The sequence below is a fragment of the Phascolarctos cinereus genome, unplaced genomic scaffold (genome assembly GCF_003287225.1).
Source record: "Phascolarctos cinereus isolate Bilbo 61053 unplaced genomic scaffold, phaCin_HiC Scaffold_9;HRSCAF=440, whole genome shotgun sequence".
Classification (NCBI taxonomy): domain Eukaryota; kingdom Metazoa; phylum Chordata; class Mammalia; order Diprotodontia; family Phascolarctidae; genus Phascolarctos; species Phascolarctos cinereus.
In genome coordinates this window covers 144212615-144227355 of record NW_027556402.1, presented here as the reverse complement: position 1 = coordinate 144227355, position 14741 = coordinate 144212615, and the positions used below count along the sequence as shown (strand labels likewise).

Genomic DNA, 14741 nt, shown 5'->3' with positions numbered 1-14741 from the left:
TGTCTTTTAGTAACTATAAGAAAGATCTATTTGGGGGGCAGCTAGGTGGCACAGTGGATAGAACACCGGGCCTGGAGTCAGAAGGACCTGAGCTCAAATCCAGCCTCAAACATAACAATTAATAGCTGTGTGACCCTGGGCAAGTCACTTAACCCCATTGCCTAGCCAAAAAAAACAAAGAAAGATCTATTTGGTATGCAAGTCCTATTGCTATTAGTTATACTTACACATGGTTTGAACTGTTGTATGACTTTATTTAAATTATCCTCTGGCTCTGAATACAGGCCACATTTTTCCTGCAGACACTTATGGCTTGTGTAAAATTTGAGTAGTACCAATAACTGGTGTTATTTTCCAGTGTATAACAAATTTAGTAAGAGTAAATGTAAAGTTCTACACTTGGGTTCAAAAAATCAACTTCCTAAGCCCAGGATGAAAGGAGATGTAGCTAGATAAAAAAGAAAGATTGGATTGTAAACTCAATAAGAAGCAGCAGTGTGATATAGAAGCCTGGGAATAGGATACTATGCTACAGTAAAAGATGGTGTCCAGACCAAGGAGAGATTATAGTCCCACTGTACTTTGCCCTGGTCACACCATATCTAAAGTAATATATTCTGTTATGCTTACCATATTTCAGAAGGTATATTGAAAAGCTGGAAGGTGTCCAGGAGAAATCCACCAGAATGGTAAAAAGGTTGGAGATAGTGTCATATGAGGATTGGCTGAAGGAACTTCAGTTCAGTTTGGAGAGCAGAATAGTAGGGAAAGGGTGGTGGTGGTACATTATATTACATTATAGTATTTGAAGAGCTGGCATCTTGAAAAGACAAAAGGCTCGCTCTTCCTGGTCTCAAAGAACAAAACTTGAATCGTAGTTCTAGAGATAGAAGAGACCCAGAGATCCAAACCCCTCATTTTATAGAAAAAGAAGCTAAGCTAAAGTGACCAACTCATGGACACACAGGTGAAGTTCAAACTCAGGTCCTCTGACTTCTGAACCAGTATTTTCCCTACTGTACCACTCTACAAAGGGAAGAAGTTTCAGAGAAACAGGTTCAGGCTTGTCATGAGGAAAAAATTCCCAACAGTGAGAATCCAAAATTGGGATGGGTTGTCTCCAGAGGAAATGGAGGAGGTCTTCAGGCAGAAGCTAGATGACCTCTTGGTCAGGATATTTTAGGTGTTCTTCCATGTGTATGGGGGGGCACTAAAGGCTTCTGAGGTTCCTTCCAACTCTGTCTTTTTCTGTTATTTCTTCATTTCAAAGTATCTTCTTTTTGTAGGCATGGCCTATATTTAAGCTAGTGTAATAATGTTTTCAAAACCCCTTGAGATTTATTTGATGTATATCTATGCTGTCATTGGTATGGGAAACTCCTGGTATAAAAATTCTGTCCACCAATGCAGAATTTACTTTATCACTTCTAGTCTTAGGGAGTTTCCCAGGACACTTAGAAGTTAAGTTACTGGCCTTCTGTTCTCTATGTCATACTGTTTCTCCTGTTTTATGAGTAAAGCCACCAAGAATCATATGGCAAGTAAAAAGCTGAACACCTTGGACATAGAGCTGCCAAAACTTGGTCCATTATTCTATCTAAGAATCAGCAAGATTGTTAGTCCCAAGCATTCAGTAGAACTTTGATAGACCTAAGCTATTTCTAGAAAAAAAGAAAATGGGAAGGAAAGTAGGGGTTAAGGAAGGGAAAGAAATGGAAATAATGGGGAGGGGGGAAAAGATTCGGGAATGATAGAGTGCCACCTCAGTGCCCCAAAGTGTAACTAGGACTGAAGATTGCCCACTTCTGGGTTAGTCCACTAAGTCTGTCCCCTTGTCTAATTCCATTATTTCTTATGCCACCCAATTAGATAAGCATTTATTAAGCTCCTCTTATGAGTAAACTTTTAGGGATATAAAGACCTAGACAACCCTATCCTTGCATCCTACCAGATTCCTTATTTCCTTACCAAAAATCCTATCCTTGCTTTCCAGTAGTTTGTAAATGAGTAGAGAGAAAGAGGCAATTTAACTAGAATTCAAAGGAGAATAGGATGAGGGCACAGGACAGATCTAGGCAAAGTGTTGTGAAAGGTGTAAGAAAGAAGAGATTCTTTGTATCACCTGAGAGGATCCAGCAAGGCTTCATGGAGGAAGTGGCACCTGAGTTTGGCTTCATATTAGAGGTTCTTAACCTTTTATATATCATTGTCCTGTGGGGCAATTTGGTGAAACCTATAGCCCTTTTCTCAAAATAATGCTTTTAAAGTCACAAAACAAAAATATATAATATAAAAAAAACAATGACATGGAAATGTTATCAAAATATTTTTTGAAAGATCACAGACCCAAGATTAAGAACCCTTGCAGTAAAAGGAAAGCGTGGTTTTACACAGTAGAGCTGAACCAAGGAGAGAAGCATTGCCATAGAATCTAAGTTCTTTGAAGGTAGGGACAGTTCCTCTTTTGTCTTTGTAACCTCAGTGCCTGACCTGCCTATAGTAGACATTTAATATTAACATTAACATTTAATATTAATAATAATGTATAAATATAAACTAATAGTCACTATTAATATTTAATATTATCAATGTTAATATTTGTTTAATTGAGTTGTGGAAGAGAATCCATTCCAAGGATGAACACAAGTGTACAGAAAGAAGAAGAGACAGCAGGAGAGTAGGTAGAGAGGAATATGAGATAAAATTTAAAATGAAGGGTAAAGCCAGATTTTTTATATTCTGACTATCAAGTTTAGGGGTTTAAACTTTTATTTGGTAAGTAATGAAGAGCTGCCAGAGCATTTGGAGGAAAGGAATGACAGCATAAGAGCAATGTGGTTTATTAGGACAAGAACTCTAGAGGCAGCTAGGCCTCTAGTATATAAACAGTGGTCCTGGAATCAGGGAAGACTTGTGTTCAAATCCACCTTCAGACAGTAACTAGCTGTGTGACCTTGGGTAGGTCATTTTACCTCTGTTTGCCTCAGTTTCCTCAACTGTAAAATTGGGACAATAATTGCACCTACCCCACAAGGGTGTTGTAAGGATCAAATGAGATAGTAGTCTTAAAGCACTTAGCACAGGGTACATAGTACATAGTAGGTGCTGTATAAATGCTGGCTATTATTAACTCATGCTTTTAACGATGTGAGAATCAATCAACAAATATTTAATAAGTAGCTACTATGTGCTGGGGGTACAGCGACAAAAAATGTGAAACAGTCCCATCCCTCAAGGAACTCAGGGACCGTCGCCAGTCGTCCTGCCTGTGTCTTACTGGACTCTGATAACTTTGTAGGAGACAGTGAGGCTGATGACTTGGCACAGCCCTGCCTCACTTAAATCCAAGTCACTTGCAAGTCAAGACATCAGCTTCCTGATGTCATTGGTCGTCTTCTAGAACAAAGGACAAACAACAGCAACAATGACAACCAAAGAACTCACATACTACTCGGAAAATTAACATGCACCTACATAAGTAAACGTAAAATATTTACCTAGAGATGGACCTATAGTGAGTAGCCAAAGGCATCATCAGTCTAGATGGCAGATTCCTATAGAGGCATTTCTGGGTACTAAAGGGTTAAGTCCTCCAGAGCTTGGCTTCTGGACCAAATAGCAGGACAGCTACTGAGGAAAAATCAAAGGAGTGAAGAAGCATCTGTTCCCTTCATCTACTTACATGGCTGGTGTCCTTGTTTAGGCTTTGTCTTCATTACTTCTCACCTGGATGACTGGTCTTCCTAACTCACACTACCTGCCTCCCCAATCAACTGCCGTAGCAGTATTCTTAAAGAAAGAAAGAAATAGCTAAAACAGATCTGAGCATGTCAGTCTTTTTACTGTTGTTTTGGGGGGCCAGGCAATGGGGCTACATGACTTGCCCAAGGTCACACAGCTAGCAAGTGTCAAGTGTCTGAGGCTGGATTTGAACTCAGGTCCTCCTGACTCTAGGGCCAGTGTTCTATCCACTGCACCACCTAGCTGCCTCCCCACGTCAATCTTTTGCTTAAAAAGTTCTAGTGGCTCCGTTTTGCCCCTAGAATCAAATCCAGACTCATCTGTTTAGCATTTAAAGCCCTTCACAATGTGACTCAAGCGTAGCTGTCCAGCATTAGTATACAGCACCTCCTTCTATGGTTCTCACAAACTGGCCTTCTAGAATGGCTTGTTGAAGAAGTGGTTGGTGAACATCTGGAAGATAGAATGTCAGTTAGAAAGAAACAGCTGTTCATCAAGAACAGGTGATACCACACTGATTCTATTACTTTTTCCAACAGAATAGCTAGACTAGTCAATGAAGGGAATCCTGTAGCTACAGTTTACCTATATTTTAACGCAGTTTTTGGTATAGTGTCTCATACATTTCTCATAGAGAAGATGGAGATAGATCCAGGAGTGGGGAACCTGCAGCCTGTGGCCTTCTAGGTCCTTGAGTGTGGCCTTTTGACTGAGTCCACGTTTTACAGAACAGATCCTTTTATTAAGGGGATTTGTTCTGTGAAGTTTGGATTCAGTCAAAGGGCCACACTTGAGGACCTAGAGGGCCACATGTGGCCTCAAGGCCACAGGTTCCCCTCCCCTGAATAACAATCAGGATTCAGAATGAGTTGGATGGCCAGATTCAAAGAGTAATAATTAATGGTTCAGTGTCAGTGGGTTAGAAGTTCTCTGATGAATTACCCCAGGGATCTGTGCTTGGCTCAGGACTACTTAATATTTTTATCAGGGACTTGGATAAGACATAGATGGTATCCTTATCAAGTCTGAAGGTGATACCAGGCTAGGAGGAGTAGCTAACAAAGTGAATGACAGAGTTTGGATCCAAAAGTATCTTGACAGAATAAAGCATTTGGCTGAATAGAATAAGATAAAAATTCACTAAGGATAAATGTAGTCTTTCACTTAGGTACAAAAATATTTTACAAATATAAAATGTAAAAACACAGAGACAGACACTGTTATGAAAAAAAAAGATCTGGGTGTTTCGGTGAGCTGAAAGTTAAGTATGAATCAACAGTTTGATGCAGCAGCCCAAAAAACCAATGTGATCTTGGGATGCACGAAAAGGTGCATGTCTTCCAGGAATAAGGGATGGTGATAGTCTGACTGAATTCTTGTCCTCATCACACCTCATCTGGAATATTGAGTTCAGTTCTGGGAAGGCTGGAAAAGAGGAGAGAGAGAAGAAGGGTGGGGAGGGTGGGGAAGAAGGAATGTCAACCCTTTATTTTCTAAGATTACAGCAGTGCAACATGGTACTTGGCAGGTTCTATCAAGCCAGAAGAATTTTAAGTTTGGAGGGTAGCAATCTGTTTTCCTTCCAAGGACTAGCCTAGATAAATTGAAAGGGAGAGGAAGAGGGCATAGAGGATGAAAGGGAAGAAAATAAATGTTTGTTGATTGAAAAATATAAAATGAAAATAAAATGAACTCCTTAAAGTATTTGTATATGCCATACCCCTTTACTAGATTGTCAGCCCTATGAGGGCAGGGACCATGTCTTTTCTAAACTTTGGTTCATAGGATCATAGATTTAGCATTGCAAAGGACCTTAGAAACCATCTAGTACTGTGCCCTTTATTTTATAGATGAGAAAACTGAGGCACAAGAAGGCATCACATTGGTAGAAATTTTCAGGGACAAGATTCAAACCCAGGTCTAGGGCTAATGCTTTTTTGATTCCTTATTCCAGCACCTATTACACTATGGTCTTCACACAATAGGTACTTAATAAACATTGGTTTCACTCAACAGAATTAAATTAGAAGTACACATGTAGAGATTTTTATAAGCCAATTTACCATGTTGTAGAATTTATTTTTTCATTTAACAAATGCATAGAATAGACCCAGGTTAATGAGTAAAATTACTCTACACTGTGGCTTTCCTGTTTTCTGCAGCTAACTTTTTTGAAATTCTAATACAGACCTGTGTCTGATATCCTAGAAATGGTGTTCTACAATTAATAGTTCTATTATTTATGTATTTACTATGAGAGAGGGATAAGATTTCTTCTTGAAGGCTTTCCTTAAGAAGAATTGGAGAGTTTAGTTTTCTCTTTTTTTTCTCAGCAATACAAAAGAAGAGGAAGTGCTCCTCATTTCTTGACCACAGCACTGGTAATTCCCATTTTCAGAAATAAAACTTTGATGCAGAGGTGTGTGGATGACAATAAGAAGACTGCTTCGCTCTTGAGGAAAAGGTAGGCCATTTTGGGGATGGGGTGTGAGGTGGAGGTATCTAGTGGAAAAAGATTGCTTCAAGCCTGGCATTTAATTTCCTCTTCACATGACTGATTCTTGAGTCCACTTCATCTTTCTCTGTTGTTGGTATAACATATGGAAAAATCAGAATTCAGGGGAGAGGTGGGTGGTGGCATTTCAGAAAATGGCAAGAAAATGACTCAACATCTATGGATGACTGGTAGTGATCAGTACTTTTATCTTCTAAAAACCTCAACGAATGGGAAATAAAGCCAATCTTGGCAGTGTAGCATTCTTAAGCTGTGAATAGTAAATACTAGATGTTGAAGGACTAACTTTTCTCTCTGTCTTCTGGGGCGAAACTATAACCTTCCTCCTGATCCTGGACAGCTACCTCTTCAGAAGTCAGAATGAGACTTGGTCTCTGGATAAGAGAAAGTGGGCAGAGCTGAGGGAGGGACCCTAAGATGGCATCTGCTGCTGAAACAATGATCGTAGGTGTGGAGGATACTTCCCCAGACTCAGAAACAGGGTTTTTATAAGCCCAGGCCACATATAAGGCACACACACTATGAGGTAGCTTGTAGTTATTTAACACTTCTTCCCAGGATGCACCGTGTTTCAATCTGTGGGGAAAAAGGAACGATTACCTACCTTGTCTCACCCTCAATATATGACATTTCATCCCGTGTCATAACAAAGATAGGGGACAGATGCCTTTTCCCTCTGTTAGGAATTTTCCAGGGAAATAGTGCTGTGATTTTTGTAGAACATTTTGTTCCAAGGCCACATGGTCTCATCTCACACAACACAGAAAAAGATATACATATATATATAAAATCATCTGAGTCATTTGGGACTGGGAGGTTTAACAAGCATTTAACATTTTTAATTTTCTTAATGCATTTTAAGGAATTATTTTAAAGATGGAGTTCATCTAGTTAACTTGTTGAACTATGAGTCTCAGCCAGGGCTTTTTTGAGAATTTGACTTTTGTGTAGTGGGGTAGAGAGGAGTCATTGAGGTCACAGGCTGGCAAGAGCCAGGGAGAAAATACAGTTACCTACCAGTGATGGCTGGGAGCTGGAATGATCTGTTTATTAATCCAGTGTCCCTACCTCAGTCTCTCCTTCTTTGAGTTTGGTTGTTGAATAACATCCCCTTTGGAATATTCCTCCCTAACTCAGGCACCCTGATTGGATCCTTGGTGGGAGGAGGAGCAGCTACCCCTAATGCAAGGTATCTCTGGGGCTTAACTCTTAAAGCTATTAGTTCCCAACCTCCCAACCAATCAGCTAGAGGACCTAGTTGGCTTGAAACAAAGGCAATAGTGACAAAATATTTCCCCTGTGAACCTAAGGCACACTTTCCCATAACTAAACATGTTATGAGTAGGAATAGAGGGCACAGATACAGAGTGCAGAGAAGTACTCCCAAAGAGACACAGGAACCCAACACCTTTGGTACTGCAGGGTTGTGGCATCCCTTCCTGGTGTCTGGTAGGGCAAGTTGCTCAGCTGTGCTTCCTGGACCTCCCCTTTGAATCACAGAGGTCACCTTCTTCAGAGATCAGACCCTTCAGAGGGTGCTTAAAGATGGTGCTTTGATTTTTAAAGGGCCATCAGGGGCACAAACCAACTCTTGATCAGCCAGTGCCAAGGTGGCCTTGGAGTTCCACCAGTTTTGATCAAAGGACATCTTGGCACCTTGTAAAGGGTACAAAATATAGGCCTTTCTTTACACTTTAAAATCTTAAGATCCCCATTATCTCTGTTACCTGTCCCTTATCTTCAGTGATTTCATTGTCTGAGCTGTGTGAAATCGATTGCTCAGCAATCCTTGATTCACTTCCCCTTTGCACAGCTCTGCCTCACTTCAAACCAGTTCACTTGCAAGTCAAGACATCACCTTCCTGAGGTCACTGGTCCTCTTGGACAACAAAGGATGCTGAACACCAACAAAACAACAGTCACCATCTCCCTAACTCTCTATAGTTGTTACTCAGCAAACTTTGTATTGTCCTGTAACTTTCCAGATCTTTGAATCTTTATTCTAAACACAATCCCTTAGGCTCTTGGGTTTTCTCTTCATTTCTTACTGAGTTGCTATTTGTCTTTTAAGCCTCTTCCTCTGCCCAACGCCCCCTTTTTATTTTACTCGTTGGCATAATTTCCTTTCTGTAGTCGTTGAAACAAATCTGCAAATTAGCAAAAGCTTTCTTCCCCTACAGTCTAAAAGTTATTCCTATTCCCAATGTTGTCTGTGTCTTAGCCAGTTCTTTTTGCACCATTAATTTCTTGTTCCTTTTTTACTTTAGCTTTTTAGTGCCCTAATCATGCCCCACATTGTACTTGATTCCATTTGTATTCTCTGAACATAAGAGGAGGATTTCCAAGGATGAATGCCTCTTGGAGAATTTTTCATGGCTGATCACTACATGAGGGCCCACCTTCTTCAGTGCCGCTTCCTCCTTCCTCCTCCTTGAATCCTTCCCTTTCTAATTAAGATATTTTCATGTGAATTTCACATTCCCAAAGCCTACTCCCAAAGTGTCCTTATTTTCTCCATCTTTCTATTCCCCACCATCCCAGAGTACTTAGGAAGTGTTTGTGGAAGAAAGAGTACTTATATTTATGTAGTGGTTGGAGAGGCAGAGTGGTAGTAGATGATAGAGGATTACTTGCCTTAAAGTCAAAAAGAACTGGATTTAAGTCCTGTTTCTGATATAAACTAGCTGTATGGCACAGGGGCAAATCACTTAACCCCTCGGGTATCTCAGGAAGCTCTCTGTTCTATTAGAAACAAGTTGTCAGTCTCCCACTGGTGAAATCACAGGTATAGAGTGTGTGTGTGTGTGTGTGTGTGTGTGTGTGTGTGTGTGTGCACATATCTATGCAAAGGCAGCTAGCTAGGTGCAGTGGACAGAGCCTTAGGAATATCTGAATTCAAATCTAGCTTTAGATTTATTAGTTGTGTGACCCCAGGCAAGATGCTTAACCTCTCTGCCCCAGTTTTCTCATCCTTAAAATGGGTTGTTATAAGGATAAAAGGAGATAAAGTCTTCTGCAAGCCTTAAAGCATTATAGAAATGCTAGCAATTATTTTTAGAGCAGCTAGATGGTATAGTGGGTAGAGTGCTGAGCTTCAAGTTAGGAATTCAAATCCTACCTCAGATACTTACTATCGGTGGGACCTTAGGCAAGTCACTTAACTTTGATTTGCCTCAGCTTCTTGTAAAGCACTTTGCAAACTTTAAAGAGCTATATAAATGCTAACCATTATTATACACATACACCCATATATAGGTATATACATATATATATGGAAAGAGAGGGACATATACTGCTTTTTATGCTTACTTATATTTATATGTTGCTTTAAAGTTTGCAAAGCACTTTACATGTTCTATCTCATTTGAGCCCTACAAAGCCCTACAAACTCTGTGGGGTTAAGTGCTACAGGTATTATTATCCCCATTTTACATATGAGGAAACTGAGTCTTAGAGAGGTTACATGACTTACTTGCTTATGGTCATACAACTAATAAGTGTCAGAGGCAGGGTTAGCATCTGGGTCTCTCTTGATGCCAAGTTCAGTGTTCTTTCTACAATTACAGACAACGAAAATGAAGCCCAGAGAGATGAAGTGAATTGGTCAGGGTGACAAAACTAAGAAGTGTCTGAGGTAGGATTTGAACCTGGGTCTTCCTACTCCTTTCCTTGTTGCCTCTCATTTTTGCTGTTGTTCGGTCATTTGAGTCGTGTCCAACTCCTCATGACCCATTTCGGGTTTTCTTGGCAGAGATATTGGAGCAATTTGCCGTTTCCTTCTCCAGCTCATTTTGCATATGAGGAAAGTGAGGCAAACAAGGTTAAGTGACTTGCCCAAGATCACCAGTCTGAGGCCAGATTTGAAGTCAGGTCTTCCTGACCTTAGGCCTGGCATTCTAGCCACTGCACCACCTAGCTGCCCATTTTATTTTATTTTACAAATGAGGACATTGCAGCCCAGAGATGTTTAGTGACTTGTCAGAAGTCACACAGGTAATGAGGAACAGAGCCAGGATTTTAACTCAGGGCTTATGATTCCAGGTCAATTGCTCTCCTTTCCATGCTGCCTCTTTGTTAAATTTCCAAACATTTTGGGGCGAGTGATTTCCATAGCAATGGTTCCTCCAGTTTTTGTGTCAGAGGCTAATTCAAAGCCTCTCAGCCCATGGGTGCTGATAAGCTCACCCTCACCACCACAGCTAGAAAATGAATAAAATTCGGGCAAACAAAATCCTCCCTGTTTCCCAGAAGTTGTCTTGGCAAGGTACCAGAAACAACCATGTGTCATTCATTTTGCTGTTGAGGGTTCCAATTCATTTATTTTTCAATCTTTTCTTATTGTTACACTTGAAGGGCCCCAGATGATACGTTGAGTTCCTGACAGTTCTCTCTAATTAGAACTTCTGCAGGGACACCTGTTCAGGACCACCATTTTCTTTTTTCGCCAGGAATAAGTTCCTCTCCCTTAGAAGAACAATTTCAAATGGAGATGATTTGACTTACATGGAAATGTGTTTTGCATGACTATACATGTATAACCTATGTCAAATTGCTTGCCTTCTCAATGGGAGGAGGAGGGGAGAGAGTAAGAGAGAGAATTTGGAGCTCAAAATTTGAAAAAAGAATGGTAAAATTGTTTTAACATGTAATTGGGGAAAAATAAAATATTAAATTAAAAAATTGAGATGTTTGTTTTCCAAGGATCTTGAAGAATGAAAAGCTGCTGTATCTCTTCTTAATGACCTGACCCAGTATTTGTTCTGCCTCAGGCTGCCTCATCCTCACCTCATGGTCCAGTGGCTTTAGAACACCAGTTCATTTCATCACCCCAGTAAAGCTATAATTGATATTTTGGCATCAGGGCAGATGGAGAGTATATTGCAATCATAAAAAAGAAAGCATAATCTTTCCCAAGGGAGTCAGGTATGATACCAGCTGTGTGAAAGATGAAAATTTGAGGAGTAGTTTTCTTAGTCATCATTTCTTGGAGACAACCTGTTCCTTCCTCCTTCCCCTCTGCTAATAAAACATCAGCCTGCCTCTTGGGGAGTGCTTTTGGAAGGAGACGGTGGAGGGCTGAAATGGGACTCCTCTCCCCATCTGCCAGATGGAACACTGGACGAGAAGCGGAGATGAAGCTGGCAGAGAAATGGGGAGCAGGATGGCAAACTTGGTTCTGACAGGACTGGAATTTGAGATCAAGCCTTTTGTGGCAGCTACATGAAAGAACAACCTGGTCTGAAGGTTGGAACCCAGGAATTAAGTTCAGCAGCAGGTTCTTTGATTGAAGCTCCCAGAGCCCCTTCTGTGTGATGGCGGGGGCAGGGTCTCCTCTGAAGGCGTGGCTGTTTAGTGTTTATGAGGGAGCAGCCTTGGGCTGGTGGCATTCCAGTGGACAGGGTAACTTATGCATTATTGTCCTTACCACCTAGTCATTTATAGTATTTATTAGATAAGGTAAGGGGAAGGAATGAATATTTGGGTGGTATCTACTGTGTGCCAGGCACTGTGCTAAGGCCTTTTACAAATATTATCTCATTTGATCCTTACCACAACCCCTTCAAGATATTATTATCTCCATTTTATAGTACAGGAAACTGAGGCAAAGAGAGATTAAGGGACTAACCCAGGGTTACCCAGCTAGTAAGTGTCTGAATCCAGATTTGAACTCAAGTCTTCCTGACTCCAGGCCCAGCTCTCAATCCACTGCTCCACCAGCTGCCTTGATGTACTAGACAGGACAGAAAAACGATTACTTTTCTTCAGGGTATGGCTCAAGAGCCTGCAAAAGTCTACGCCTTAAGGCTGCCCTTCTGGACCCTCAGTTATAGCTTTGTCTCTCTAGTCTTCCATCCACTCACCTGGGAAATGAAGGGGTTAGACCAGGGGTGGGGAACCTGCATGCTTGAGGCCACATGTGACCCTCTAGGTCCTCAAGTGCAGCCCTTTGACTGAATCCAACCCTCACGGCACAAAGCCCAAACCACAAAGGATTTGTTCTGTGAAGTTTGGATTCAGTCGAAGAGCCACACTTGAGGACCTAGAGGACCACATGTAGCCTCCAACCCATAGGTTCCCCACCCCTGGCCTTAGACTAAAGGATTCACCTAAGCTTCCTTCCAGCTCTCAGCCTAGGATCCTAATCAACACACCACCTAGGACGGGAACAATAAAGACAGTTTTGTCCAGGACCAGATAAAACCAGATGAACCTGATTTGGAAATCTCCCTGGAGTCCTCAGCCTTCTGTCACCTGCTGTGACCCAGAAAATGACTGATAGTTTTCCCTAGTAGCTCTGGACTAGGCAGGCAGCTTTCAAGCAGGTCTTCCAGAAGGTGACAAGCAAAAGGGGCTTCTACTTAAGCCCCCGAAGAACTCCCTGGTCACAGAGCTGATGAGGTTGCTCCCTGGGAGAAAAGCAAGGACTTTTCTGTCTTCAAGGACCCCATACCCTCATTAAGCCAGGTCTTAAACTGTATACAGAAACCCCCTTTTTTCTGAGGGCTAAATACTAGAGAAATCAAAGAGCGAAAAATTCCCCACCCCCATGGCTAAAATTCCTGCCTTCTGTTCAAACCAGCTTCCAGGCTAAATTGGCTGAATTAAAGCCAGGAGTTCATTTGCCAGTTTTGGCTGCAGGAGTTATCCAAAGAGGCTCGCATGTGTGACTATTCCTAATCTGAGCTCTGAGAGGCTTCTAGGAGGAAGGGATTAAGTAAACCTGAAATTCCTGTAGGCAGGGGATACTTTGGTTTGCATTGTATTGGCTTATTTTACTTTATGCCCCACCCTGTGATTTCCTGCAGTTTGTCATCTTAGAGCATAGTCTGAGGGTTCTGAGATATTAAGAAGAATCTCTAGCATTTAGGTGACACATTAAGGTTTGCAAAGGGCTTTACATACATTGTGCTATTTGATCAACACAACAACTTTGTGAGGTGGGTACTATCATTATTTTCATTTTATAGATGAGGAAACTGAGCCTGAAAGAGGTTAAGTAACTAGCCCAGAGTCACACAGCTAGTAACTGTGACGGAGGCAGGATTCAAACTCAGGGCTTCCCGACTCAGGTCCAGGATTCTATCTACCACACCTCACAGGTACTTCTGTTAAGAAGCTTGTAGGGGCAGCCAGGTGGCACAGTGGTTAGAGTACCGGCCCTGAAGTCAGGAAGAACTGAGTTCAAATCCGGCCTCAGATCAAACACTTGACACTTACTAGCTGTGTGACCCTGGGCAAGTCACTTAACCCCAGTTGCCTAAAAAAAAAAGAGAGAGACTTGTACACCTATATATACAGCCTGCATATGTCAGAGATGAAACTTGAACACAGATCTTCCTGACAATGAGCCTCTCAGGTTGACTTAGAAGTGGAAAAAAAGGGGTTTTTTGAAGTATTCAGAAAAGTAGTCAGCATTTTTGTTCCATCAAGGCAGTGTGGTGTCATTGGAAGAGCGCTGAGTTCAAGTCTTAAAGCTCACATAGCTATGTGACCCTGGTCACTTAATCTAGCCATGCCTCAATTTATTTATCTGTAAAATGGGAATAACCTCACAGGGTTATTAAGAGGGACAAGCAAGATAATGAGTGTAAAAGTGCTCTAAAAGCAGAAAGTCCTGAATAAATTCAAGCTAATAGAAAAGCAGGCATGTCAAACAAACAGACAGCTTCAGATTTAAAGATAGTGGGATGTAGAGAAGCCTTCAACATTTGCTTCTGGTTTTACAGATAAGGGCATACATAGCAGGTGGCACAGTAGCTAGAGCACTGGACCTGGAGTTGGGAAGACTCATCTCTTCGAGTTCAAATCTGGCCTTAGATACTTACTAGCTGTGTGACCCTAAGTAAGTCACTTAACCCTGTTTGCCTCGGTTTCCTCATCTGTAAAATGAGCTGGAGAAGGAAATGGCCAACCACTCCAGTATCTTTGCCAAGAAAACCCCAGTTGGGGTCACGAAGAATCCAGCACAACTGAACAAAAAAGCAGGGCCAGAGCGGCGAGGATGGCTGGATGGCCTCATAGAGGATTACCCCCTTTGCCTCTCTGGTTCTGATGACCAATTGTGAGGTCCATCAAGTGAGAGGAGGAAGGGAACACACATTTATTAAGCTCCTCCTGTATGCCAGGCACTATTAAGAGCTTTATAAACATTATCATTTGATCCTTGCAACAACCTGTGAGGTAGGTCCGAGTGTTATTCCCATTTTATAGTTGAGCAAACTGAGGCAGAGGTTAAGTGACCTACTCAGGGTCACACAGTAAGTTTCTCGTGTTGGATTTGAACTTCTCTTCATGGCTCTGGGCCCGGTGCTTTGTCCACCATGTCACCTAGAGGGGCCTTTGCATATCATGTTCTGTCCCCTCTTTTGTGGTGAAGCAGCAGTCTGCCTCTTCACATTAAGGCAGCTGTTTATGTACTTTTTCATTTTCCCTTTTTGAATTATGGACAGAGAAAAAAGAGCTCCTTGCCTTCATGGACTATATT

The 14741-nt window shown here is 41.5% G+C and overlaps 1 protein-coding gene across 1 annotated transcript in view; it reads left to right on the top strand.

Moving 5' to 3' along the window:
* The window catches only part of CRACD (capping protein inhibiting regulator of actin dynamics), a 287106-nt gene that overhangs the window by 131465 nt on the left and 140900 nt on the right, over positions 1–14741 (top strand). Inside the window, exon 2 of the mRNA XM_078148212.1 lies at positions 6075–6205. The gene's annotated coding sequence lies outside the window, so the exon portion shown is untranslated. The remainder of the gene's footprint in view (positions 1–6074; positions 6206–14741) is intronic.